Raw genomic sequence first — 25928 nt, forward strand, 5'->3', positions numbered from 1 at the left:
ATACTAAACACCCATGAGCAAGTAAGGCTTGAGCTACAAAGACCATCATCCCAACAAATCAAAACAAAGTTAGTTGGAGTTGGATTATCTCACCATAGCATCAACTACCACTATCCATGCCAAAGGTGTGGAAGTTTTTCTCATAAGGGCCCAGCATCATGTAAAATAAAGTTGAGAAAGCCATAACCATTGGCCACCATGGATTGTAGCTCACTCCCACATGCCATCCCCGCACATCTCATGCTTACCTATTTCACCATGAAAGTCACTGAGCGAGTACCATTGTAAAGGGAGATGTGATAGGCAATCAATAAAGTAGGCTACCAAGATAGCCATTTTTACAACAGAGAGCAAACATCCTTGAGAAGAGCATCAAAGCTCATGGGTACAGTGCTAACTACCAACAAGTGCTTTTTTTCACAATGTATATATGCGTGTCATTTAGGCATAAAGTGAGTTTTAAGGGTATCACTTATCAAGGTAGTGAGGGGAGTTCACATGGAGATTTGCCAAGAACATCCATGATTTCCTTGTCTTGCAACAATAGTCAATATCTCTATAGGGCACAATCCATATTTAACCCGAGAAAAGTGCTTCAACAACCTAGCAACATGTTTGTGTGTGTGTGTGTGTTTGGGGGGGGGGGGGGGGGGGGGGGGGGGGGGGGGGGGCGCACCTAAAATCCTTGCTACGCATCCATCTACATCAACTAAGAAGCATTGGAGCAAGAAACAATTGATCAAAGGGATACAGGGATGCCCAAATCACGAAGGTGAAGTCCTAAAACTACCCTAAAGTATTTCCAATTCAAAATGTCACATAGCATCCTTGCACATCTAAACAAATGTTACTTTTGGTCGAAAAATTAATGTAGTAAAGACTTTCCCTCTTAATTGTACATGCTCAAATTAGAGTCCCAAAGGAATTAAAGCAATACACTCCTTGAAGAGCTCCAAGTACTACTTTAATCCCCACAAGCAAGGACTACTCTTTATGAGTTATGTTCACTCATGATTCACCATGCTATCATACTATTGTACAAGCATATACCCTACTAGGCAATGCTGAAAAACATTCAACTTTATGGTACTCTAGTCATCCATTTCAAGCTTGTGACAATTTCTACCTAGGTTACATTGTGTCTAAGATACCAAATTTAAAGTCACATTTTTAACTTTGACTTTTGAAATTATAAGTTACAAACAAGATATAAAAAAGGCAAAATGCAATGTTTCAACATGCAATACTTTACAAAAAATGCCAAAGTAATTGTGGACTCCTCAATATCACTATGTTTCTTGATTAAAGCATCAAACATGCATATGCCCTCTTTCCTATCAAGAAGGCAACTTTACATATCGATCTCCCAAGTTACATATTTCCAACATCACATATATATGACTCATTAATCAAATTATCACTTTCTTCTACAAACTAGGGGAACATCTTTATACCAAGTTATATGTAGCATCCTTGCGAGACCGTATTTTGCCTTCTAAATAGTGACAATTAAAAATAATGTAAACATGAACAAAATATCCCCCATCAACCATATATTAGCATGCCAATTTGAGTGGATTATCGCTCATTGTTATGCTAAACCATGAGAAGAAAACTGGCAAAGCACTCCATCTTTACAATCCATGCTATGATGTTGTACGTTTGTAGTAAGACCTTACTATAACATTATACATTGTCAGCATCATGGAGTGACTTGTAAGACCTTGCTATAACATCTAGTAAAGGACTCTCATGTCTTTTACGCCAAGCAATATGGCAGTTCCTATGATCAACAATGATCGATAAGTTAAGACCGCTTTCCTTCCCAAGATTGCATAGTCAACACTTCATTTTGATACAAATATATTTGCCATATAATCATACTTCACCATTGATTGTGTAGCTTAAAAAATCTCGAGACACCAAATTGGGGTGGGATGGACCCATTCACTTCAATTTTCAAGTATAAAGGAGGTTGACTAGCCCAAATTTAGAACATATTGAACATCTAAACCACCACATTTTCTTCTCTAACCAAGAGCAACGAAGGTTTCCTTCTCATTTAATGACAAATCAGTGAATATAATGTGGACACTCGCCAACAAAACACACACGTTTCCTTGACCACTCCACACTGCTGATCTCAGAAAGTCTTTGTTTGGAGAGTGGCTAAATAATTACTATCTCACATCTTTTTTCAAGCCAAGTTAATATTTGTCATCACATACATATGCCAAGTATCCAACACAAAATGATTGCCTACTTCAATCTTCATGGAGTTTAAAAACATCTTACAACACAGGATTAGAACAGAAGAGGGATGGCCCTTTCCCTCATATGACCCAAAAACTACTCGAAACTCGCTCTTGAGATAAAACATGAAAAACCAATTTTGGTGGTTGGCTTCCACAGGACTAAATGATTACTTGGACATATCTTTATCCTCACAAGCTTGTCCGCTTCACCACTCAAGCTAAACCACACTTCCACTAACAGTGGACTAGAACGGTTGATCCAAGTTTTCTCTCCAGTGAAATATGACAAACATTTTGGCCATAATGTTCATAACATTCACACAGACAACCGATGATAGTCAGCAACCAGAAGACCAAATGGATATCATGAGAAAATGTGGACTAGGCATGTTCAGATAAAGAAGTCCTGTGCAATGTGCTCTTTTGATTCAGTGTAGTATGTCTTCAGCAAACAGCGGGTATTTATAAAACCCATCTCTATAAAATTTGATTCCTCAATGACTTTCACCCTCAAGTTGTGAAGTACCACAACTACAAAACACTTCCAACTGTGTTTGCCAACATCAGACTTCAACAGCCTTTGAAACCCAAAACCAAATGCAAACCAGACTGACAGCAATGCTGCTTGAATCGCAACATGCATCAAGCTCTCCCAAGCAAACCAGTAAAAACGGCTGGAATTTTGACTTTCAAAAATCAATACATCAAGTAGGTCCTGCATACAGACATTTGCATGTTATTTATTCCCAACTTCCCATTGAACTTAACTATCATATATAAGGTATATGACTTGAAAAACATACCTTACGAACAGCTAGACTCCACACCTTCAAGCAACTGCATTAGTCCAAAATCTGCTTCAAAACATATGCAAGATAAATAAGCTCAATAGTTTTGCCAACAACCAAAAGCTAGAACATCTGTCATGAAAGACCCAAGAATAAGAGGAGAAAGATGACCGCAAACATAACTGAGGGTTTTCTCCAATATTCCCTATGTTGAATTTCGGGGTCCAAAAAGCACTATCGCTAGAGGAACCTATAAAACATATTAAACTGGTACAAGGTGAAAACCCACCCCCTTCCAACCAAGAATCAAGATTCAGAGTGACGCATCCATGCAATGTACTCTTGAATACTGCCCCAAAAGAGAGGAAAAGAAGACATCCAAAAAAACCATTGGACACGGTTGAAGCACATGCTGCTGTTCATGTTTACAGTGTTCAACCTTGCCTATTTTTATTTGCTGGTTAATTCATTCAAAGCTGAGCTGAATAAAACTTAATCTCCAGTCATCTGTTTACAAATGTACAAGAAATTGAAGGAGGCAGAACAAAGTCCCATTCTATAGAGCCCTTCATGCAGGGTGCAGCCATTCATCAGCAACCACAACTATTTTGAATGCAGTCTACCAGTAGAATCTGCACCAATTATATAGAGCTTCCACAATGGTCAAGTATGAACTACAGCTGGTAGACACATTGTGTATCTCAAAAATCATTCTGGATGCTGGAAAATCAAGCTCCCAATGGCTACAGCATGATTCAACTGTTGGAGCTCAGGTGTGGATGTGCAGAAGTTCGAGTGAGTGTGAGTGTGACAATTGGTGAGAGAGAGAGGAGTGAAAGTACAATTCGATATGAGTATACCAACAATGTGTTGGTACACAAAGAATAAAATGTATTTATACTTGGGACACGTAAGGGTGCATTCACATGTACAGCTAAATAATGTGTGTGCGTGCACTATACACAGAGGTTAAACGGGCTTTTATCCCAACAACCTCCCATTTAAAGGTCCGAAGTGAACCTCAACCAAATCCCACTAGTTGTATGCAATGCTCATGCTGAGCTTTGCTTAGACTTTTAGTGAGAACATCTGCAAGGTTGTCCTATGTTTTGATCTTGGTCAATGTGACTAGACCATCTTCCAGAATCTGTCTGATGAAGTAATATTGCACATCTATATGCTTTGTGCGTGAATACATGGCATTCTTAGCTAGATACACAGCACTCTAGCTATCACATCCCAAAACTGCAGTACCCATAGACATGCCAAGATCCTCTGCAAGTCTGCTCAACCATATAGCTTCCTTAGAAGCTTCAGTAGCTGATATGTATTCAGCTTCAATGGTACTCAATGCAACGATGTTCTGCAACCTAGAACACCAAGAAACAGCCCTACCAACAACTGTGAAGACATACCCGCTGGTGGACCTACGAGGGTCCAAGTCACCTACCATGTCTACATCATAGTAACCCTGCAAACTAAGTGCACCCTGCCCATAGCAAATACACTTTCTTTGTGTACCCTTTAGCTATCGAAGAATACACTTGACAGCCTCCCAATGTGTTTTGCCAAGATTTGACATAAATCTGCTAACGACTCCCACTGCATGAGCGATGTCTGGACAAGTAGCAACCATAGCATACATAAGAGAGCCACAAGCTAATGCATAAGGGACTCCCTTCATAGCATTTGCTTCCACATCATCTTTTGGGCCGTTGGCTTTACTAAGCTTAAGATAAGGAGGTAAGGGTACCCCAAAAGGCTTAGCTTTAGCCATGTTAAATCTATCCAGTACCTTTTCAATGTACTTTTCTTGAGATAAAAACAGCAATTTCTGCATTCTATCTCTACGAATCCTTGTACCCAAAATATGCTCTGCATTCCCAAGGGTCAAACCTATGTGGTTGCCTTCTTACGCGTGTAGACCTGTATACCCAATGATCAACATTTTCAAGATTTGGGTCTACATCTGGAGGTATATTATTTTCAGCATTTATTAGCTGCTATAAGCCATTTTCAGCATGCTGTTCATACTGTACAGCATCTTCATTTCATTACCAGCACCTGCATTTTCATAATCAGCAAGTCTATCTTGCTGTCCATGACCTCCTTGTGCTCCTATTTGCTGTCCATCATCATCTGGCTCAAAAATAACCGGCTGATCATCAATTTCAACCTGTGGTACAACACCATGAGGCTCATTTTCTGAAGTAATAGGTGGCTGCAAACTCTGAAATTTGACCTTTTTCATATCTTCATTAGAGGCTAAAGTACCTTTCAACAATTTTGCCTCATTAAACACAACATTACAGCTGCGAATAATTTTCTTGGACTGAGGTAACCACATTTTGTAGCCAAATTCACCCTCATCACCATAGCCCATGAAAATGCCTTTGGTGGATTTTGGGTCAAGTTTGTTCCTCAGCTCATCTCTAACATGCACAAAAGCATCACAGCCAAATATGCGTAAATGGTCATATGAGGCCGATTTGTCAAACCAAACCTCCTCAGGGATGCCATTATTTAAGGACCTGTTTGGAGAGCGGTTGCAAATGTGTGCCTCTCCCCAAAATTCATACGGAAGATTAGCAATGGACAACATGCACCACACTCTTTCACATAAAGTCCTATTATATCTTTCAGCCACCCCATTTGAAGAAGGGTTGTAAGGGGCTGTAAGCTCCCTCTTACTTCCATGCAAGTCACCAAAGGACTTGAATTAATTTAGTCATATTCCATGCAAGTCACAACTGGCCCAAAGCTAACTTTGAAGTAGACCATGATGCCCAAGATGGACTAGCGACCATTTGTTTTAAAGCTGGCCTCATGTTGTATAGCCGACGAAGCATAAGGAAATTATAGGCAAACCTGGTCTTTGAATATTTTAGTAGCTCCTTTTTGGCAAATTGCCTATACATGGCTAGAGAGAAATAATGGCAGGTGACAAAAGAAATGATTTCATTGCCTGTAACAATTGTACTCTTGATCCATACTAATGCTCCAATGTCTTTCAATAAATTATTAAGACAATGGGCCATACATGGACTCCATGTCATATGAGGATATTGTTGCTCTAGTAAGGCACCTGCAGCCCTATTTGTCGCCTCTCCATCAGAGACAAATTGAATTACATTCTTGGGTCCGACATACTCAACAACCTCAACCCACATCTCACATAAGACAAGAGCTGTCTTTTGCCGGGTACCACACTCCATGGATTTTACATATACAGGCTTGCCACGACATGCAGCAAGGACACCTTCCAAGGAATGGCTGTGTATGTCAGACCAACCATCACCTATGAGACTCACCCCATAGATATCCCACTGTTGTTTAATTGGTGTGATGGCAGCCTTTACGCTAGTCACTTCCTCTTGTAGAAGTTTCTCACATAGTGCATCATAAGAGGGAGGTTAGTAGGAAAGGCTAAACTGGGCTATTTCAGAAACCATCTCCCTAAAAAAAGGAGATCGTGCCACATTAAATGGAATTCCACATGAGTAAAAAAAACATGCAACAACTGCATCTACTTGAGTCTTCCTTTGTGGGTGCCATCCAGTGAACAAATTGCCTTGTTTTCCACGAGGGATGAATGATGTACCTTGTGTTACGCTGCTTGTTGCAATCGTAGGAAAAGTGGTAGACTGATTTGCTCCGCTCTCACGAGCTCGACATCCACTAGTGGCAGTTGTAGTTGAAGGCATTGATGCTCAGATGACATGAGTGTCCTTTGGGGACCTAGTTTCAGGATACATCTTGACATCCCTTGCCATGCAAGCACGATCTTCTGGTGGTATCTTGTCATAACCTTTGATACCATGGCCGGGGACATTAAGGAGATGCGCCATCACTCAATCAGCACCTCCACCTCTTTTGATGCCACAAAAGCGACACTCAAAGCATCTTGCTCCACCCACCTTGCTATTGTGGGACCCAACGATGCTAACTTGCCGCCACCAATAGTCACTTTGGGTCATCTCTTTCTCTCTCAAGGTTTCATTTAGTTGGGCTTCCATGGTTTGTGGCCTCATTATAAGGTAACAAGGGTGTTTTGGCGGGGGGGGGGGGGGGGGGGGGGGGGGGTTTTGCGGAGAAGAGAGAGAGAGAGAGAGAGAGAGATTATAGGATAAGAGATTGTGTTGAGATTTCACTTTTGGGAAAGAGAGAGGGAGATGTATGTGTGTATGAGGCTTAAGCTGAATTGAAGTGTGTTGAACTTGGAGGCTTGCTGAAGTGTGCTGAAGGTCGAGCTGAATGTGTGTGCAAGATGTGAATGTTTGAGACTTAGGCTGAATTGAAGTGACTTGCGATTTGGTCCTTGAGTGAGATGAGTTCACTTGATGCTTAGTGCACATATTTATAGATATAGGAATCAAGATAAGGTTCAAGGTATAGGTCCCTCAGAGGCTTGAGGTTAGAGAGAGACAGAGAGAGAAAGTTCTGTGACCTGTCATATACATAATGACTCAACATGCATGAGTAATTAGACCTGGCATAAGAATAAGGCTAGAGAGAGTGTGTGTTTGGTGGTTCATGTCAAAGAGAGAGATGTTATCTGTTATTAAAATCATTATAACAGAGAGTAAGTCTCCACTGTCAAGTATTACTGAGAGAGAGAAAGAGAGGATTCTCTGTTGCAACCTTTGCACTGTGTGGGCCACTGGGCTAGGGTCATTTACTGAATTTGGTTACAGCACAGTGCAGAGACATCATTCGATTCACTGCTGATGAGGTAGGTGAGAAGTCAGAGAGAGAAACAGAAAGACAGAGGGTCGTTTTTCCCTGTTTAGCATTAATGACTTGAAAGAGGGAGATTCGAATATGTTGCTCCAGAGTCCGTTACACCGATCGACTTCATGGCAAGCGTGGAGTATGCGTGGTGCAATCGTCTTCGTACGGGAAGAATAATACAAAACGAAAAAAAAGCTTTTTTTAAAAGTTGAAATATTAATATTAAAGGTTAGAATGAAACGTTTCGTTAGCGACATAGAACGCTATGTAATACGTTCTAGCCGTCAAATTTAACGAACGAAAAACGTATTGCCAAAATTTGACTGTCTTGTCCCGAAACGTCTCGCGAAACGTTCTGGTCCTTGCCTAAAACGCCACGTGGAAACGGGAAGGCTGAAACATTTCATCTGTCGAAACGTGTTTCACCAGGATCATCAAAAGTTTTGGAGTTTCAGACCTGATTAGGGGCCGATTCGAGCCGTTTCGCGTTACTATGCACCAGAGTAAAAGGAATTTTTTATTTGCTTTCCAAACTGACACTCATTACAAAAGTCAAGTTTAGAGCCTTTTCCATCAACCCTTTTCAGAGAGGTAAGGACATCAAGCCCTTTTTGGCTCATATGGCCTAATCTCTTGTGCCATAACTCCAAGTGGCTGCAAAATTCGGCAATTACAAGAAACTTGCCATTTAAGGCTTTACAGTGCAAACAATACAAAGTGTCCTTGGTTTCTTTTGTAATCAGCATGAAACCCTTTTTCACTTTCCACAAACCACCACCAAACAGTGTAGTATAACCATGCAAGTCAAGCTGACCAACAGATAGTAAACTCTTTTTAATGTCATGCACATATCTGACATCTTTCAACACAAGCTCTTGCCCATTGTCTAAAGACAAGTGTACAATGCCAATCCCATCAATGCTGCAAGCATGGTTATTTGCAAGATACAGCTTTTCATAACTGCATGCATTGAACATAGCAAAACACTCCAAGCAAGGAGTTACATGGCACCAAAGTCTACAATCCAAGTCTAAGTGACACCATCATCAACTGACAAAAGTGCATCAATCACATCAACCTTGGTAATCAGCTGCACATAATACGTCAACCTTTGTATCTGAAAGCTCCTCTATGACCACACTAGAGGCCACATTGGCCTTTTCTTTGCCTTTGGCTGCCTCAGATGCATCTGTCTTATCCTCCTTTTTATCTTTTGCATTCTTCTTTCTCTCTTGTTCCTTCTTGTAATACCTGCAATCAGGTTTCTTGTGGCCCTTCCGACCATAGTGATAGCAAGTAATGTCACTCTTTTCCTTTACTTTGCTGTTGCTCCTATTTCTTTGTCCTACATTTGCATTTTTCTTTTCAGCCCTACCTCTTACATTATAAGCTGAGTTGCTACCTTCTCCACTAGACGTACGTCTAGTTTCTTCATTCAAGATTGAGCCCCTCACCCCATCATATGAGAGATTGGGGTTATTGCTAAGAGAAACCACCAAAGTCTCCCAAGAGTCAGGCAGTGTCATGATCAAAAAGATTGCCCTCAACTTATCATCAAAATCCAAATTTGCATCCTTGAGCTGATTTAAGATGCATATAAATGCACTCAAGTGCTCAGCTGCAGGCTTTGACTCATCCAGTCGCATATTCGCCAACTTGCGCATTAAATGCACCTAATTAACAAGTGTGGTGATCTCATAGGTAGTTTTCAGCTTCTCCCATATTGCATAACCTGTATCTAAACCCTTGATGTCTGTCAAGATGTCATCAATGACACCCATCTTAATTAAGCCACAGCCTTTTTGTTTACTCTGGCCCAATCTCCATCAGACATGAGTGTGGATTTATCTTCCTGCAAAGCATCCTTACAATCCTTTAGGAACAATATGCCCTGCATACGATCTTTCCAAAAGGTCAAAACCATGGCCATAAAAACGTTAGATTTCCATCAAACTCTTGATGTCTTAACCGGAAGAAGTTGCAGCCATTTTATCGCAAATACAAGAGTAAATGCCCGTGAAATGCAAAAGCACAAGCTGAACCAGCAAAACACTGTTGTTCTTCCTCAAACAGAAATAAATCTCTACTGTTTATACATGAACCAGCCACCACACGGGTAAAAATGTAGAAATTTACCAAATTTTGCACAAATCTCCAAATTTCAAGTCCAATATTGCATAAATGTCAGCCAATTTGACCCAGCTGAGCAAAATCTTACCAATACATGAAAAGCCCCAAATTTTTGGAATCCAATGTCAAGAAATTTTACTCAAAGGAGCAAAATCCTAACAAATTTGGCAAAATCCCCAATTTAATTGAGGTCACCACATGCAATGTCTGCAATTTCTGACCTGAATGTCACTGCCAGATATGGACAAGATCAAATATGAGAAAAGCCCCAAATTTCCGAGCTCAAATTTGCACAAATCTAAGATCTGTGCCTCCAACGCGTGACCTCCGATTAGAGGAAGGATTTTCAAAAAGGATTTTGAAGAAAATAACAGTTTTTGAAAAAAAGAACCACGGAATGATGGGTTTGTTGACCCGTCAGGACTGACGGCGCCTGATCCGACAGCGTGGCTTCCGTCGATTGTCGCGTCCGTCATGCACGGTGCATGCCTGGTGGTGGTTACATTGGTCTAGTCACCTCTCCCCGTTGGTCACGTCTGCCAGTCATCTGATCCCCTGCCGTTCACCCGTCGATAGGTCCACAACTGGTCTGCCCCATCTTGCGCCTGGACTGTTCACTTGCCACTGCCCCGTCATTTAGCTAGTCGCTCGACCTGCACACTCGCCTATCACCTATTGCCCGACACACTGGTTGCCTGAAACTCCAATTGTCTATTGGTCGTCAGCTCCGTCAGCTGATCCCGTCAGATCTCAAGAAGCGCGCACTCCGTGCTCTGATACTAATTGTTGGAGCTCAGGTGTGGATGTGCAGAAGTTCGAGGAGTGAGCGTGAGTGTGACAACTGGTGAGGGAGAGGCGTGAAAGTACGATTCAATATGAGTGTACCAACACTGTGTTGGTACACAAAGAATAAAATGTATTTATACTTGGGACACATAAGGGCATTCACATGTACAGCTAAATAATGTGTGTGTGTGTGTGTGTGTGTGTGTGTGTGTGTGTGTGTGTGTGTGTACTATACACGGAGGTTAAACGGGTCTTCATCCCAACATCAACATGCCCCCAAACTAATTTCCTGCATATCGTTTTGCATGAGTAAATAATGAACAATTTCTGAAGTTTATTCCCCAAAAGTATAAAGCACCTTATGGAAAGTGGCTTTCTAAAGCTGCAAACCCTCAAGAGAGAATTTTGTCATACTAATAAAGAAGGTGCAATCCTCTACGGTTGGCTGTAAGGAACAATGGCAAAGTTATCTAAAATATGAGCTTGTTAGCAATCATGTCATTCTCTGTGTTCATTTCCTGGTTGTGAGCCTCAGCCAAAATTTGGCATATTTGGAACTCCAACATTGTTTATGTCCATCAGTCCTTTGCATGCATCAGCAGTGTCCATCATAAGTACACCCAAATGAAGATTCTAGATCTGCTGGCTCCTCAGATCTGCCCATGTCCTCTGACCTGCCCACTCACTGTTGAGCAGTACACATGGCACTGTCTCAGCAGGCAAGTTTTTATAGCAGGGCGAAGTGTCCTAAAGTCCAGTGGGCCGGTGGCACATTCTTTAGGCAGGTCCGGTCCTTGACAGCCAGGTTGGCCAGTTTTTGCTATTCTCCCTACATATACAGCTTCTCCCCTTGTTACCCATTATCAGGCTTCAGTCTTCTCCTCCACTTGTTCACAATCACCTTCTCCACCCCTGCTGTTGCAACTCTCCTTTCTAACTGTTGATGAGTGCGTGAGGATCGAGACAGAGTGCAACTCAAATATGCACAGTGAGAGAGGAAGTGAGGAGTAGAGAGTGTGGAAGAGAGTGAAGGCACGAGACTCAATGTGTGGGTTCGATGACGAAGTGTACCACTTTAGTATATAAAGTACATGTGTAAGGGTGCATGCACACTTGAACACCGTAAAAGGCACAGTGACCCTTTATCCCCAACAACCTCCCACCTAAAGGCAATGTGCATGAAGGTAGAGGAAAGAATTAGTTAAGCCTATGTATGTACAAAGCTGAAATACACATATACTATCCAACCCCCATAATTTGGCGGCAATGAGCAAACCGCTTTGCTAGAAGACCCTTCGTGAGAAGATCTGCAAGGTTATCATATGTATGTACCTTGACAAGCTCAATGCTCTTGCTGTCAAGTACATCCCTGATAAAATGATATTTCACCAGTATGTGCTTTGTCTTCGCATGAAAGACAAGATTCCATGCTAGCATGATAGCACTCTGACTATCACAGTGGAGGATAGGAACCTTTGTAATGCCAAGCTCTCTTACCAAACGTGAAAGCCATAAAGCCTCCTTGCATGCCTCAGTGGCAGCCACATACTTGTTAGAGATCAGATCATAGCATGATCAGGGGCAGCAGGCTGGTGCAGTCGGACTAGCAGTCGGACTGCACAGTCGGACTGCCACGTGGCAGTCCGACCTGCAGCAGGCCATTTCTGGCGCCCTATTTTCCCCGGTTTTCCAGCTATTTATACCTGGCACTTTCAGCAGTCTGGTACACTTCTCTGCTCGCAGATTACAGACCGGTGACACGCGCAGATTCAGTCTCTGTTTGCAGATTTCAGACAGCAGACAGTGCAGACTGCAGCGGACTTCGAGGTGAACAGCAGGTTGCATCGTCGAGGTGGAGACACGCAGTCCAGCGCACTGCGCCCGTGTATATATCTGCATATCTTTGTATTCAGCATTCTTTATACAGCAGATCTTCATCGTCCACTGTCTCTCTCTCTCTTCTCTCTCTGCGTTCTCTCTCTCTCAGTCCTACGCTTCCGCACCGCTGCACTCTGACATGGTATCAGAGCAGTGTTTGAGGGCTGACTGAGCGCAGAATCAACCTGAAGAGGAGTTTTCATCGCGACACAAATTTGCGTTTTTTGCGTTTAAGGCCAGACGGGAGGGCTGCGCCTTGGAACAAGGCTGAAACGAGTGTGGGCGCACAGGAAAGGAGTACAGGTGGTGGATTTGCTGCTGTTTACTGCTGTTTGACGCGGAGGAAGTTTGAGTTTTCAGCCTACAAGTGCAGGTTTTGCTTTTTCATCGCCTCCGGCGGGTGAAGAAGGTTCAGGACGCGGAAGAGCCTTAACAGGCTGAGTTTTCCCAGTCAGAGGGGGCTGCTTTTGCGTTTGTGAAGGCATTGCAGGTGAAGATGTCTACAGAGATTGACTTGGAGTTCCAGGCGATTATGGACCGGAAGGTGCCTGTCTTACCGGCTCTTCCTACAGATCAGAAGCTCGACGGCGACAACTACCGCATTTGGCGCGTCATGATGTTGGCCATTCTTGAGTCCTATGATTTGGCGGAGCTGGTACAGGAGGATATTGACCGGCCTTCGGTAAGAGATGAGTCCAAACTCTCTTCCGATGCTCGTGCTGAGCTGGCCAAGGCCCAGTCTCATTGGGACAAACTGAATGCCAGGATTCGATCCTTTCTCTTTCTATCATGCACTACAGCCGTGATCGCTCACATCGAGCACTTGACGGTGGCTCGGGAGATATGGCTGGAGCTTGATCAGATGTACAATCGGATGACCCTAATGAAGCGGGTTTCTTTGGAGGTACAGATGCGGACCTTGTCCGTAAATAAGTCTTCTTCGCTACGGGAGCACATTAACAAGCTAAGGCAGCTACAGATGCAGGTTCAGAATGCGGGGAAGCCGATTTCCTCCGAAGACATGGCAATCACACTATTGTCCCAGTTGCCACCACGATTCGGTACATTTTACTCTGCCCTTATTGCTTCGGGGCGAGAGTCTACTCTTCGGTGGGAAGAGTTGGTTCCTATGGTCTTGGACCAAGAGGAACAGTTAAAGGGACAGAATGCTTCCAAGTCGGAGGCGCTGACAGGTCAAGCCTCTCAGAAGAAGGGGAAGGACCAAAAGAAGAAGAAGGGGGCTAACAAGGACAAGGACAAGGACAAAGACTCCACATGCCATATTTGTGGAAAGACTGGCCATTGGAAGAAGGATTGCCCTGACAAATACACGAAGGACACCAAGGATTCTGGAGCGGTGGCTGCACCCTCATCAGCTGCATTTCTTCATCTAGTTGTCATTGAGGACGCTTCACCGAATGCTTCTGATGCTGCGATGACGGCTCCCCAGGCTCGAGAGTGGATTGTTGATAGTGGTGCCTCACGGCACATGACTCCTTCCTCAAATGGTGTTGCCCAGTTGCGACCCTCGCATGGGCAGATTCTCATTGGAGACAGCTCTTCAGTATCTATTGCAGGTCGAGGTAAGATGCAGCTTATTCCGGATGGACGAGGTGGTACCCATACCTCAGAGGTTTTGCATGTACCAGGATTAGGGTACCATCTCCTTTCAGTTCACAAGATTTGCTCCCTTGGTCTTTTGGTGGAGTTTGACAGTACTATGGTGCGAGTCCTTGATCGTGGATCGAGGAAGGTTCTCTCATCCGGATATGAGAAGAACGGCATTTATAAACTGAAGTCTTCCACCGCCCTCTCTACTCTTCTTCTTATCTCTCAGTCACAGTCAGAGTTATGGCATGCTCGGTTTGGTCACCTGAACTATGACTATCTTCGAAAGGCGTCACGTGGACAGCTTGTTCGAGGGTTGCCGGATATAGTGGTGAGCCAGCAGCCATGTGTCTCCTGCATACGGGGGAAACAGCATAGGGATGCCATTCCCCACACAGCTTCGCGGCGGTCTACTTCACCGATGGAGCTAGTATCTACGGATCTATGTGGCCCTATGAGGAATGAGTCCTTGCGTGGGAGCTCGTACTTCATGCTGATCATGGATGACTACAGCAGGATGACATGGGCCTACTTTTTGGCATTAAAGTCAGAAGCTTTCTCGCACTTCAAGGATTGGCTTCTCTTTGAGGAAAACCGATCGGGCCGGAAGTTGAAGACCTTGCGATCCGACAAGGGAGGTGAATTTGTTTCTAATGAGTTTGCTCGGTTTTATGCAGATAGAGGAATTCACCAGGAGTTTGCCAATACCAACACTCCTCAAGAAAATGGTATTCTTGAACGGAAGAACCGCAGTGTGATCGAGATGGCGCGCACCATGATGGAGCACCGACAGACCCCTCAGGTTCTGTGGGCCGAGGCTGTGGCTACTGCAGTCCACATCCTTAATCGATCCCCTACCTCGGCCGTGGAAGGGATGACTCCATTTGAGGCTTATTTTGGGACGAAGCCAGATGTTTCTTACTTTCGGGTCTTTGGGTGTGATGCCTATGTTCACATTCCCAAGGCTCACCGTGATAAATTTGAAGCGGCTTCCCGAAAACAGGTATTTGTTGGCTACAGCTCCCAGTCCCAAGGCTACCGACTGTATGATCCCGTCAAGCGGGATGTGTACACTAGCCGTGATGTGCGGTTTGTGGAGGTTCCGGCTACTTCTACGGGTGAGGAACATCCCGTTCTTGGAGATCCAGGGGAGAGTTGGGCTCCTTCTACAGTTCCACTCGAGCCCGTGCCTTTTGATTATGATTCTGTTTCTGACACAGAGTCTACTGTTCCACCGGACACCTCTGAGGAGTTACCACCGGTGGATATTCCAGAGTCTTCTGCTGATGGAGAACGACGAGGGGAGGTTCAGCCTCCTCCTCGCTGGGCCCGTGACACACTCCGTGATTCAGGGATCGAGGGGGTTCCTGAGGAGTGGGGACCGCAGGATGGTCCACGGCGGTCACGGAGGCACCAGGCACATTCTACGGAGCTTGTTTGCTCCAACTATTGTTTGATGACCCGTGTTATGCAGGATCGAGAGCCCACCTCCGTGAAGGAGGCTTTACAGTCCGCACCATGGAAGAAAGCTATGGAAGCTGAGTTGGAGGCTATTGAGAGGAATGGCACTTGGTCACTCGTGCCCCGTCCCCCGAAGAAGAAGGTGATTGGAGTCAAGTGGGTCTTCAAGACCAAATACCTTAGCGATGGTTCTTTGGATAAGCACAAGGCTCGCCTTGTTGCTAAAGGTTTTGCACAGCGCCCGGGTATTGACTGTCATGATACTTTTGCCCCCACAGCTCGTATGGCGACCATTAGAGCTGTTCTTGCTTTGGCTGGCCATAGGAGATGGCCTGTTTATCAGTTGGATGTGAAGTCAGCCTTCCTCAATGGTGATTTGAAGGAGGAGATCTATGTTGAGCAGCCTCCTAGCTTTGGATCTTCAGATGGGAAAGTCTACAGGTTGAAGAAGGCCTTGTATGGCCTCAAGCAGGCTCCGCGTGCATGGAACGAGAAGATTGATTCGTTCCTCCAATCTCAGTTGGGATATCGGCGGTCCAAGGCCGATCCGCAGCTGTATGTTCACACTTCCAAGGATGGTTGTGTGATGTTTGTCTTATATGTTGATGATTTGATTGTCACAGGTGATGATGCACAGCAGGTCCAAGAGACGAAGTCAGCTTTACATCGGACGTTCGAGATGACGGACTTGGGTCTACTCCATTTCTTTTTGGGCCATGAGATTTATCAGTCTTAGAGGGGGATCTTTATCTCTCAACAGAGATATATACAGGAGCTCTTGGTGTCTTTTGAGATGGAGGATTGTCGGGCTCTATCTACTCCTATGGATCCGAATTGGAAGGCCACTTCCCATTCAGCTTCTCCTTTGGCGGATGCGTCCCGCTATCGACAGTTGATTGGGTCCTTGATTTGGCTTCTCAACACTAGGGTTGATCTATGTTTTGCTGTTGGGCTCTTGGCAGGGTTCATGAGTGAACCTAAGACGGTGCATTGGCAGGCTGCTCAGAGGATACTTCAGTATTTGAGGGGGACGTCTGATTTCGGGATTCATTACCCCGCAGGGACAAATGGGTCAGATCTTGTACTTGCAGGTTGGAGTGACTCGGATTGGGCCGGTGATGTGGACCATAGGCGGTCTACTACAGGTTACTGTTTTACCTTGGGTGCCGGTGTTATTTCATGGAGTAGCAAGAAGCAGCCCACGGTAGCCCTTTCGTCTACTGAGGCGGAGTATCGGGCCGCGTCTTCCACCACATGCGAGGTTGTGTGGATTCGGTGATTATTGGAGGCGCTTGGGTGCCCCCAGACTCGTCCTACATTGCTGCGATGTGACACTGAGAGTTGCATTGCCTTGGCAAGGAACCCTGTTTTTCATGCCCGGACGAAGCACATTGAGATCCAGTACCACTTCATCCGAGAAAAGCTTCTGGATGAGACCATCACTGTGGAGTACTACAAGACGGAGGACAATCTTGCGGATTTATTTACGAAGGCGCTTCCTCAGGCTCTACTTCGGAGACATTCCAGATCCCTCAGGCTTCTGCCCTGCCCAGGCTCTGAGAGGGGGTGTTAGAGATCAGATCATAGCCTGATCAAGGGCAGCAGGCTGGTGCAGTCGGACTGGCAGTCGGACTGCACAGTCGGACTGCCACGTGGCAGTCCGACCTGCAGCAGGCAGTCGGCTGCATTTAATGCAGCCGCCTGGCCATTTCTGGCGCCCTATTTCCCCCGGTTTTTCAGCTATTTATACTTGGCACTTTCAGCAGTCTGGTACACTTCTCTGCTCGCAGATTACAGACGGGTGACACGCGCAGATTCAGTCTCTGTTCGCAGATTTCAGACAGCAGACAGTGCAGACTGCAGCGGACTTCGAGGTGAACAGCAGGTTGCATCGTCGAGGTGGAGACACGCAGTCCAGCGCACTGCGCCCGTGTATATATCTGCATATCTTTGTATTCAGCATTCTTTATACAGCAGATCTTCATCGTCCACTGTCTCTTTCTCTCTCTGCGTTCTCTCTCTCTCAGTCCTACGCTTCCGCACCGCTGCACTCTGACAATACTCTGCCTCTGTAGTAGACAATGCAACATACTTTTGCAGCCTGGATATGCAAGAGATTGCTTCCCCCTGTGAACGTGAACACATATCCTGAAGTAGACTTCCTACAATCAAGATGACCATCATAGTCTACATCCGTGAAGCCAACAACAGATGAATTCTGCTTCCTAAAGTAGATACACAAATCCTTTGTGCCCTTACGGTATCTCGTAACACCCTTCACTGCTTTCCAATGCTTTTTGCCAGGATATGCGGTGTATCTACTAACCACTCCCACCACAAATGCAATGTCAAGTCGTGTAGCAACCATAGCATACATCAAGCTACCAACAACTGAAGCATCAGGAATCTTGGCCATCTCAGCATTTCCATCATCAGATGTAGGGCTGCCATCTGCACTAAGTTTCACATATGGAGACAACAGTACACCAATAGCTTCCCCCCCCCCCCACCCTCCATATTGAAACACTGCAAAACCTTAATAGCATACTCATGTTGTGACAGATAGAGAAGACCCTTCGATCTGTCCCCGAGTATATGCATACCAAGAATATGATTAGCCTCACCAAGATCCTTCATATCAAAACTATTGTGTAGGCTTCAGCATGTCATCCACATACAAAACAAAGAATAAGATTGCCATCTGTTGCCTTCTTGGTGTATAAGTAGTGATCAACTTAAGATCTATGGAATCCCTAAGATTGCATAAATGTATCAAATTTATGATACCATTCTCGTGGTGTCTATTTCACCCCATACAAACTCTTGTTGAGTTTACATACCATGTGCTCTTTTCCCTTCATAACAAAACCCTCACGTTGCTGCATATAGATCTCTTCATACAGATCACCATATAATAAAGTTGTCTTTACATCCATCTGTATGAGTTCCATATCTTCATATGCAACCAAGCCCAAAATGGTTTGCAAAGTAGTCATTTTTACTACAGGAGAAATATTTTCATCCAAATCAATTCCAAGTTCTTATTTATATCCTTTAGCAACCCATCGTGCCTTGTACTTTGACAAAGAACCAGAAGTGACTTGCATTTTATAAACCCATTTGCATGGTAGCACTTTTTGCCCTTTAGGCAAATGCACCAAATCCCAAGTGCCATTTTTCATGAGAGATTCCATCTCTGACAACATAGCCTTATGCCATTTCTTTCTATCTTTTCTATCCATTGCTTCCTTGAAGCATGATGGCTCACCAGAATCTGCCAACATGACATAATCAATCACATAATTAACACTGGGAACAAACCTATCTGGCTGTCTTTGCATTCTGGTCAGCCTACGAATCCAATGATCAAGATTTGCTGGCTGTTCAACCTGCAAATCTGCATTAACAACTTATTGTTCTACAGGTTTAACATGTTGTACAACTAGTTCTAGTTGTTCCAAAGGCATCTGCTCTTGCCAAAATTGTGGTATATCATGGGCAATATTTTACTAATCATTTTCAACATTATTCTTTGCATTTTCAAGGACATTTACAACAGGTATTTGCTACTGTCTAGTTGGCATTCTTTGTTGTCTTATCGGTACATCTTCTCGGAATACATTCCTTCTATGACTTTCTCAATCTTTCAAGTTATTTGTGCATACGATCTTCCCGAAAGATAACATCATTGCTGCATACAATTTTCCCTTTTTTCAGGATCCCATATATGACCTATACCCCATTTCACCCTCATCACCATATCCTAAGAAAATACATTTACAAGACTTTGGCTCAAGTTTGTTGTGTTCTTCCTTGTGAATGTGCACAAATGCCTCGCAGCCAAACACTCTCAAGTGAGCATACAAAGATGGCTTGCCTGACCACGCTTCTTGAGAGACTCTCTCTCCCCCCCCCCCCAAAAAAGACCCCCCCAAAAGACTTGTTTAGTAACCAATTAATCAAGTGTATGGCTTTCATAATAGCCTCTGCCCAAAATCCATGAGGTAAAGCAACATGTGACAGCATGGTACGGACCCTGTCTTGAATGGTCGTGTTCATACACTCTGCAACACCATTTTGGGGTGGATTGTGAGGGGCGGTGAGCTCCTTTTAATCCCTTTGCTATCACAAAAGTCCTGAAGGGCTTTGGACACATATTTCCTACCATTGTCAAAGCGAAGACATTAATGTCTTACTAGTTTGATTTTCAGCAACGAGTGCCAAGAATTTTTTAAATTTATCCAAGGCCTTATCTTTACGACAGATTGGATAAACCCATACTTTGTGTGTGGCATCATTAACCAAGGTAATGAAATACTTCTTTTCCCCTAGAGATAACCTTAGCATCTGAATACATCTGAGTGTACCAACTCTAAGGGTAAAGACTTTAGAGAGATTTTTTATGTGGCATTTGAGTATGCTTACCATAAATACAATGATCACATTGTTCGAAATTAGCATACCTCCAAGACGACAAATAACCCAAACGAGAAAGCACTTTCATTCCAATTTGACTCATGTGTCCCAACCGACTATGCCACAAAGAAACACTTGACTACTCGGTTATGGCGACTACATGGTCATGCATGCTAGATACATGTAAAGGATACAAAGTATCATTTTTGGAGCCCTTAGCAACAATGCAAGAGCCCTTACAAATTTTCCATTTGCTATCTCTAAATGTGATGTCATAGCCTTCGTCATGTAGCTGCCCTGTGCTTATCAAGCTTTTCTTAAGTTGAGGTACATGCCTCACATTATACAAAACAAACATAGATCCATGCTGAAATTCCAATTTCACACTACCAATGCCTTCAATTTTACATGCATAGTTATCCCCCAAGTGGACAACATCACGTGCACCACCATTGTAGTCAAAAAACCACTCATGATACGGTGTAACATGAAAAGACACATCCAAATTAAGTATCCAAGTATGCATGTCATTCTCAGAATTTGCAATCAATGCACATGCACTCAAAGAAGAAGCAAAAACTACATCACTGTCACTGTCATTCTCATGAGTGACTACATTTACCTTCTCTATCTTCATATTGCTCTTCTTTGCAAGCTAGCTGTCCTTTTTCTTCTTAGTCTAATTATCTTCAGTGTTTTTGTTTTTGCCTTTTTCTTTCTTCAATTGAAAGTAATCCCGTTTTTGGTGCCCTTTCTTGTCACAATGATAACATTCCACATTTTTGCCACGAGACTTGCTACGTGCTCTATTTTCAAAACTGCCCTTTTGTTGAAATCTACCCCTAATGTGTAATGCATTAGAAGACCTGTTTGCTAAATTATTTTACATGTTGAGTTCTTCCATCCGCAAAGAACTCTCCACATCAAAATGACAACTAAGCATTTGAGTTACTCAAAGCCATCCTGAAGGTATCCCAACTTTCAAGTAAAGTGCATAGCAAAAAAGTAGCCTTGAACTCATCAATAATATGGAAATCTAAAGCAATCAGCTAACTGAAAATTGAGTTGAACTCGTTTAAATGTACAAACATGGCTGTATCTTCCTTCATGCGAAGGTCCATTAACTTTTTCAGCCAATAAACCTTGCTGGCTACACTTTTCTAAGTTTGGCAAGTCTTTGCCACATTGCATCTGCAAAATTCAACTTCTCAAGTTAAAGAGCAAGTTGTCTGACACTGAGAGTTCTATGGTAGAGCGTACAAGCTCATCCAAATCATACCACTCTTCTTGTTCCATACCTGCTAGTATTATTCCCTTCGCTTTGATGGGCTTCATCTATTTCTTCTGCACCAAGACATTGTAGCACTATTTTTGCCATATTGCAAAATTGTGTGCACCCTCAAGCTTCTTGATGTGCAAAAGGTTGCTGCTGTCACTATTTCCAGCCATAATTTGCAGCACTAAATTGACTCAAAAGTCAGCAAATGCAAGCCCAAATGCCACACAAATGACCACGGTACACTGCAAGTACCAATCCGCAGTAAAAATCAAGAAACTTCAGAAATTTCAGATCTATAAATTGATTTCCAGAATTAGAGAATGTCTGCTACTGCACTCCATAATCAATTACAGTCAGATTTATAGGTCAATGCACCAATTACATGTGAAATCCCCAAAATTCTGCTGCAATTTCTGCTCCAAAAGCATTCTCAAGCACAAATTTGATGATTTCAATCAAAAGCCCCAAATTTTCAAAAGGATATCCGCCCAAATTGCATCAATACATGTACCCAAGTGCATATACGAGGCAATTCTTGCACAAATTGATGAAATTCTGCAAAAGCCCCAATTTTCTCGTGTCTAGCGTGCACAAATTCCAGTGAAATTGAAAAGATTTCACTAAAATGTGAAAAGCCCCAAATTTCCCAAGCAAATGTGCACTGGTTTTGCAATTTTTGAGTCAGATTGTCCTGTTTTACATCAAAGTTTCCAAATCCAAGAAAAGCCCCAATTTTTCGGGTCGAAATTGCACACTGTGCTTGGGCATGCGAAGGCCCATTAATGGGAAGGAATAAATTGCAGGAAGTAAATGGAAAAAAATGACAAAAAAAATGTCCATCAAATCTAACACTTGACGTGTTGATCTATCCTATCACCTGTGTCACCTGCCTGCATGTGCCGCCAGCTTGCAACCCCATCAGACAGCATTGACCTATCGCAGTTGTCGCAGCCTGTCACGCTTGATTGCTGGCGTTGTTAAACCTGCCCCATCGCCTGCTCGCTGCACCCACATTGACTGGTGACTCTGACCTGCCACCAGTGTCGCCTGATGTGCCGACTGTTCAGCCTATGCCTGCTGAACGCTGACAAGTGCCTGACAACTGCTCCCAACACCTCATGCCTTGTCCAGCCTCAAGAAGCATGCACTCCTTGTGCTCTGATACCAGTTTGTTGATGAGTGCACGAGGATCAAGACAGAGTGCAGCTCAAATATGCAGTGAGAGGAAGTGAGGAGTAGAAAGTGTGGAAGAGAGTGAAGGCACAACACTCAATGTGTGGGTACCACTTTAGGTTTTTTGATAATGTATATATATAAGTACATGTGTAAGGTTGTGTGCACACCAAAACACTGTAAAAGGCACGGTGACCCTTTATTCCCAACACTAACCTCCACCTGTATTTTCTGTAGTCTTCTCTCCTCTCTATTAGTCAGATTTTGACACTCCCATTACACTTTCCAACTACCCACACCACAAGAGTCGCGCCCTGCTGTATCAGCCAGCGGCATTGTCTCTAGAGTTTGCAGGCATGCCTACAGGTCATCACCAGCTTCCCAAAGGACTGCTGCTAGTGGCTGTGTTTTGCTACTGCTAGCCCATCTTCTGCTCCTTCCCATCTTTTAAAGGTCTGCCCAGCCTACTAGCAACACTGCCAGTCTTCTAGGGCTGAGTGCCTAGCCATCTCACGTCATTGCCTACTGTGTAATTGAGAGGCAACTTGGGGCTTGATGTGGCTGGTCATTGGAGACCTACATGCAAGTGCTCAAGCCCAGATCACAACGGATCAAGGGGTAAATTGAGCTTGATGGTTGTTTCAACTTATCATCCCAAATGTTGTTGGAGAATTGGGTCAATCAATTCTTGGGTGTATAACAAGTGTTTTGTACTTCTTCAAGCAAGTTTATAGTTTTCACACTTTAGGCAAGTCACCACTTTTCCAACTAACGAATCAAGCATGTCGTCACTTTTCACACTATACTCAAGTCATCACTTTTCAAACTAACGAGTCAAACAAGTCATAACTTTTCAAACTGATGAATTAGGCAAGTCATCACTTTTCAAACTAACAAATCAAGCAGGTATGTAGGTGATGTTGTCCACCTATGTGCTCTCTCTAGTCATCCGCCTACTAGTCCTCAGGAGTCAATCCGCTAGCCCACATGCAATTACCACCATAGCAGGTTGACTCTCTCTCTCTCTCTCTCTCTCTCTCTCAAGTCCTGCCTTAGCCCCTATCCCGCCCTCCACCCAAACTTGCTCCCACCCTAACTATCCCACCCCCACCTCAAAATCGCCATCACCTTTACCCACCCACACTATCCCATCCCACCTCAGCCTCTACCCCACCCTCTATCCAAACCTGCCCTTGCCCTCATTGCACCGGCCCTAACCTATTTCGCCCTTGCCTCAACACGTGTCACCTTGCCCCTACCTTGTTTGCCCTTGCTAATCGGCCCACCACCATCTTTTTGTTAGCAAATTAATCAGTTCATGGTTGAGTCTATACATGTGGTACAGTAGGCTAGGCACAGAGATATTTTAGGCATTTTATTTGCCAACATTTATTGTGTTTTGGCATTATTTGCAGCCAATCGGCCAGCATTTAATGCTGGCCAACCACTCATATTTTTTGGCATTTATTTGGCCTATATATTCTCAAGCTCCCTCCTCCACATTTCATTCATCACCTGACAGTTCTTGGGGAGAGGGAACATGTGTCAGTGCCTCCACAGCCGGTGGCTCATGAGTCACATTGCTTCTTTACTGTCTCATGTCTTGGAATATGGATTCCATTTCCCGAGCATACATCTGAGTTCTCATCTATATTGTGTTCTTTCTTTCCCTTTCTCTTTTGTCTTGTGTTTCAGCAGTTTATTACAACTTATGTTTACGCTTCCATTGATGCACCACTTCTGACATGGTATCAGATTTTAGGATTTGTGTTCCTGCTGTGTTTTCTTGCTGATTTCAAGACTGTTTTCACCCTTGTTGATCAGGCGGCTGCTGCTCCAACCAGTCGCCCTATTTTACCTGCGTTTTTTGCTGACATCAGCATCCATACAGCCTGCGTGTCCGTTTCAACCTGCGTTCTGGTGTCTCTGAATCTCCTCCTGGCTGGGCGCTTGCATTATCAAGCTGTTCTTGCTGTTTTTGGCAGTTTTTGACTAATTTCTTAACTTTTTACAGCAGCTTATGTCTTATTTTGATCAGATTTTGGGTTATACTGTATGTAAACTCTTGCTTTTTGCAGTCTATGCTCGTGTTTTGGCTATGTTCCCTCTCCAAATACCTTCTTTTCTAAATCCTCTACAGATGGCTCCTCCATGCACATCCACTGATGACAAGCTCCATGGATCCAATTATCTTACATGAAGTGTTGTGATGAAGGCTTGGATTATACAAGAATGGTTACAGGGGAGGCTTTCATCAAGTGAGGCCCTTGCTGCTTCAGAGAGGGGTTTGAAGACAAAGAAGTCAAAGGTCCAGTGTTATCACTGTGGCAAGAAGGGTCATTTAAGGAAGGACTGCATCGAGTCAGCAGCTTCCAAGAAGAAAAAGGAGCAGAAGACGAAGCGGGATGTGGACTCCTCTCACGAGTCATCGTCTACCTCAAATTCCGACTCAAGTCCTCTAGCCAAGGTGAAGTCCAAGGCACATAAGGGATCCTCTTCTTCGAATCATGGAAAGGGCTTGGTGGCCCCTTCCTCAATTGCTTTCTAGTGGTGGTGATGAGATCCTCCCTCACGACTCTCCAATGCCAGAGAGGGAGTGTGAGAGGGTGGTGAGATGGGGCAACCGTGCCTCATCTATATTTCGATACAGATGCACAAGATCCACAGAGGAATGTCCCTAATGCATCGACAAAGTCTAGCATGTACAAAATCCTGGAGCTGGAATTGACATCCAGGTTCATGATGGGCTGGTTACATGACAAAGAGCAGGTGGCTTTCATCTGGAGCTCACGTGAGGGGACACATTGGCAGTTTGGCCAAAGAAGGGGAATCCATGGTCATTTATGCGCTGCGGCATTGGTGACAGGTTGGTCACGTGTGCTACATCAGAGGCATTGTTGACAGACAGTGAGAGCTGCTATAATATTCTCTATCTTTAGAAGCTGGTACGATCAACATGGACATCAAGTTCTCTCCGAGGCACCTTGATGGTGGCTTGCACACCCACTACTTGGGTATCCATGGTTCTACTATGATGGACATTGTTGTATGTACTATGATGCGACATTATCATTGTATATTGTATTGTATCAGATCACCCATGATCTGAGAGAGGGTGTTAGCAAATTAGTCAGTTCATGGTTGAGTCTGTACATATGGTATAGTAGGCTGGACACAGAGATATTTTAGGCATTTTATTTGCCAACATTTATTGTGTTTTGGCATTATTTGCAACCAATCGGCCAGCATTTAATGATGGCCAACCAGTCATATTTTTGGCATTTATTTGGCCTATATATTATCAAGCTCCCTCCTCCACATTTCATTCATCACCTAACAATTCTTGGGGAGAGGGAGCATGTGCCAGTGCCTCCACAGCCTCTGACTCACATTGCTTCTATATTGTCTTATGTCTTGATATAT

At 43.8% G+C, this 25928-nt stretch overlaps 1 protein-coding gene across 2 annotated transcripts in view; it reads right to left on the reverse strand.

Annotated features, from left to right (window-relative positions):
• Positions 1-2622: 2622 nt before the first annotated feature.
• LOC148010753 (cellular apoptosis susceptibility protein, putative / importin-alpha re-exporter) overlaps positions 2623-25928 on the reverse strand; it is a 28721-nt gene continuing 5415 nt past the window's right edge. The window contains exons 3-5 of one of the 2 annotated variants that reach the window (XM_087671157.1): positions 3226-3293; positions 3059-3109; positions 2623-2970 (exon numbers count right to left, since the gene is read on the reverse strand). The gene's annotated coding sequence lies outside the window, so the exon portion shown is untranslated. The remainder of the gene's footprint in view (positions 2971-3058; positions 3110-3225; positions 3294-25928) is intronic. The other variant, XM_087671156.1, reaches the window with a different exon arrangement.

Source organism: Lygodium microphyllum, chromosome 29 (genome assembly GCF_053477565.2).
Source record: "Lygodium microphyllum isolate KBCC chromosome 29, Lygodium_microphyllum_v1.1.10, whole genome shotgun sequence".
Taxonomy (NCBI): domain Eukaryota; kingdom Viridiplantae; phylum Streptophyta; class Polypodiopsida; order Schizaeales; family Lygodiaceae; genus Lygodium; species Lygodium microphyllum.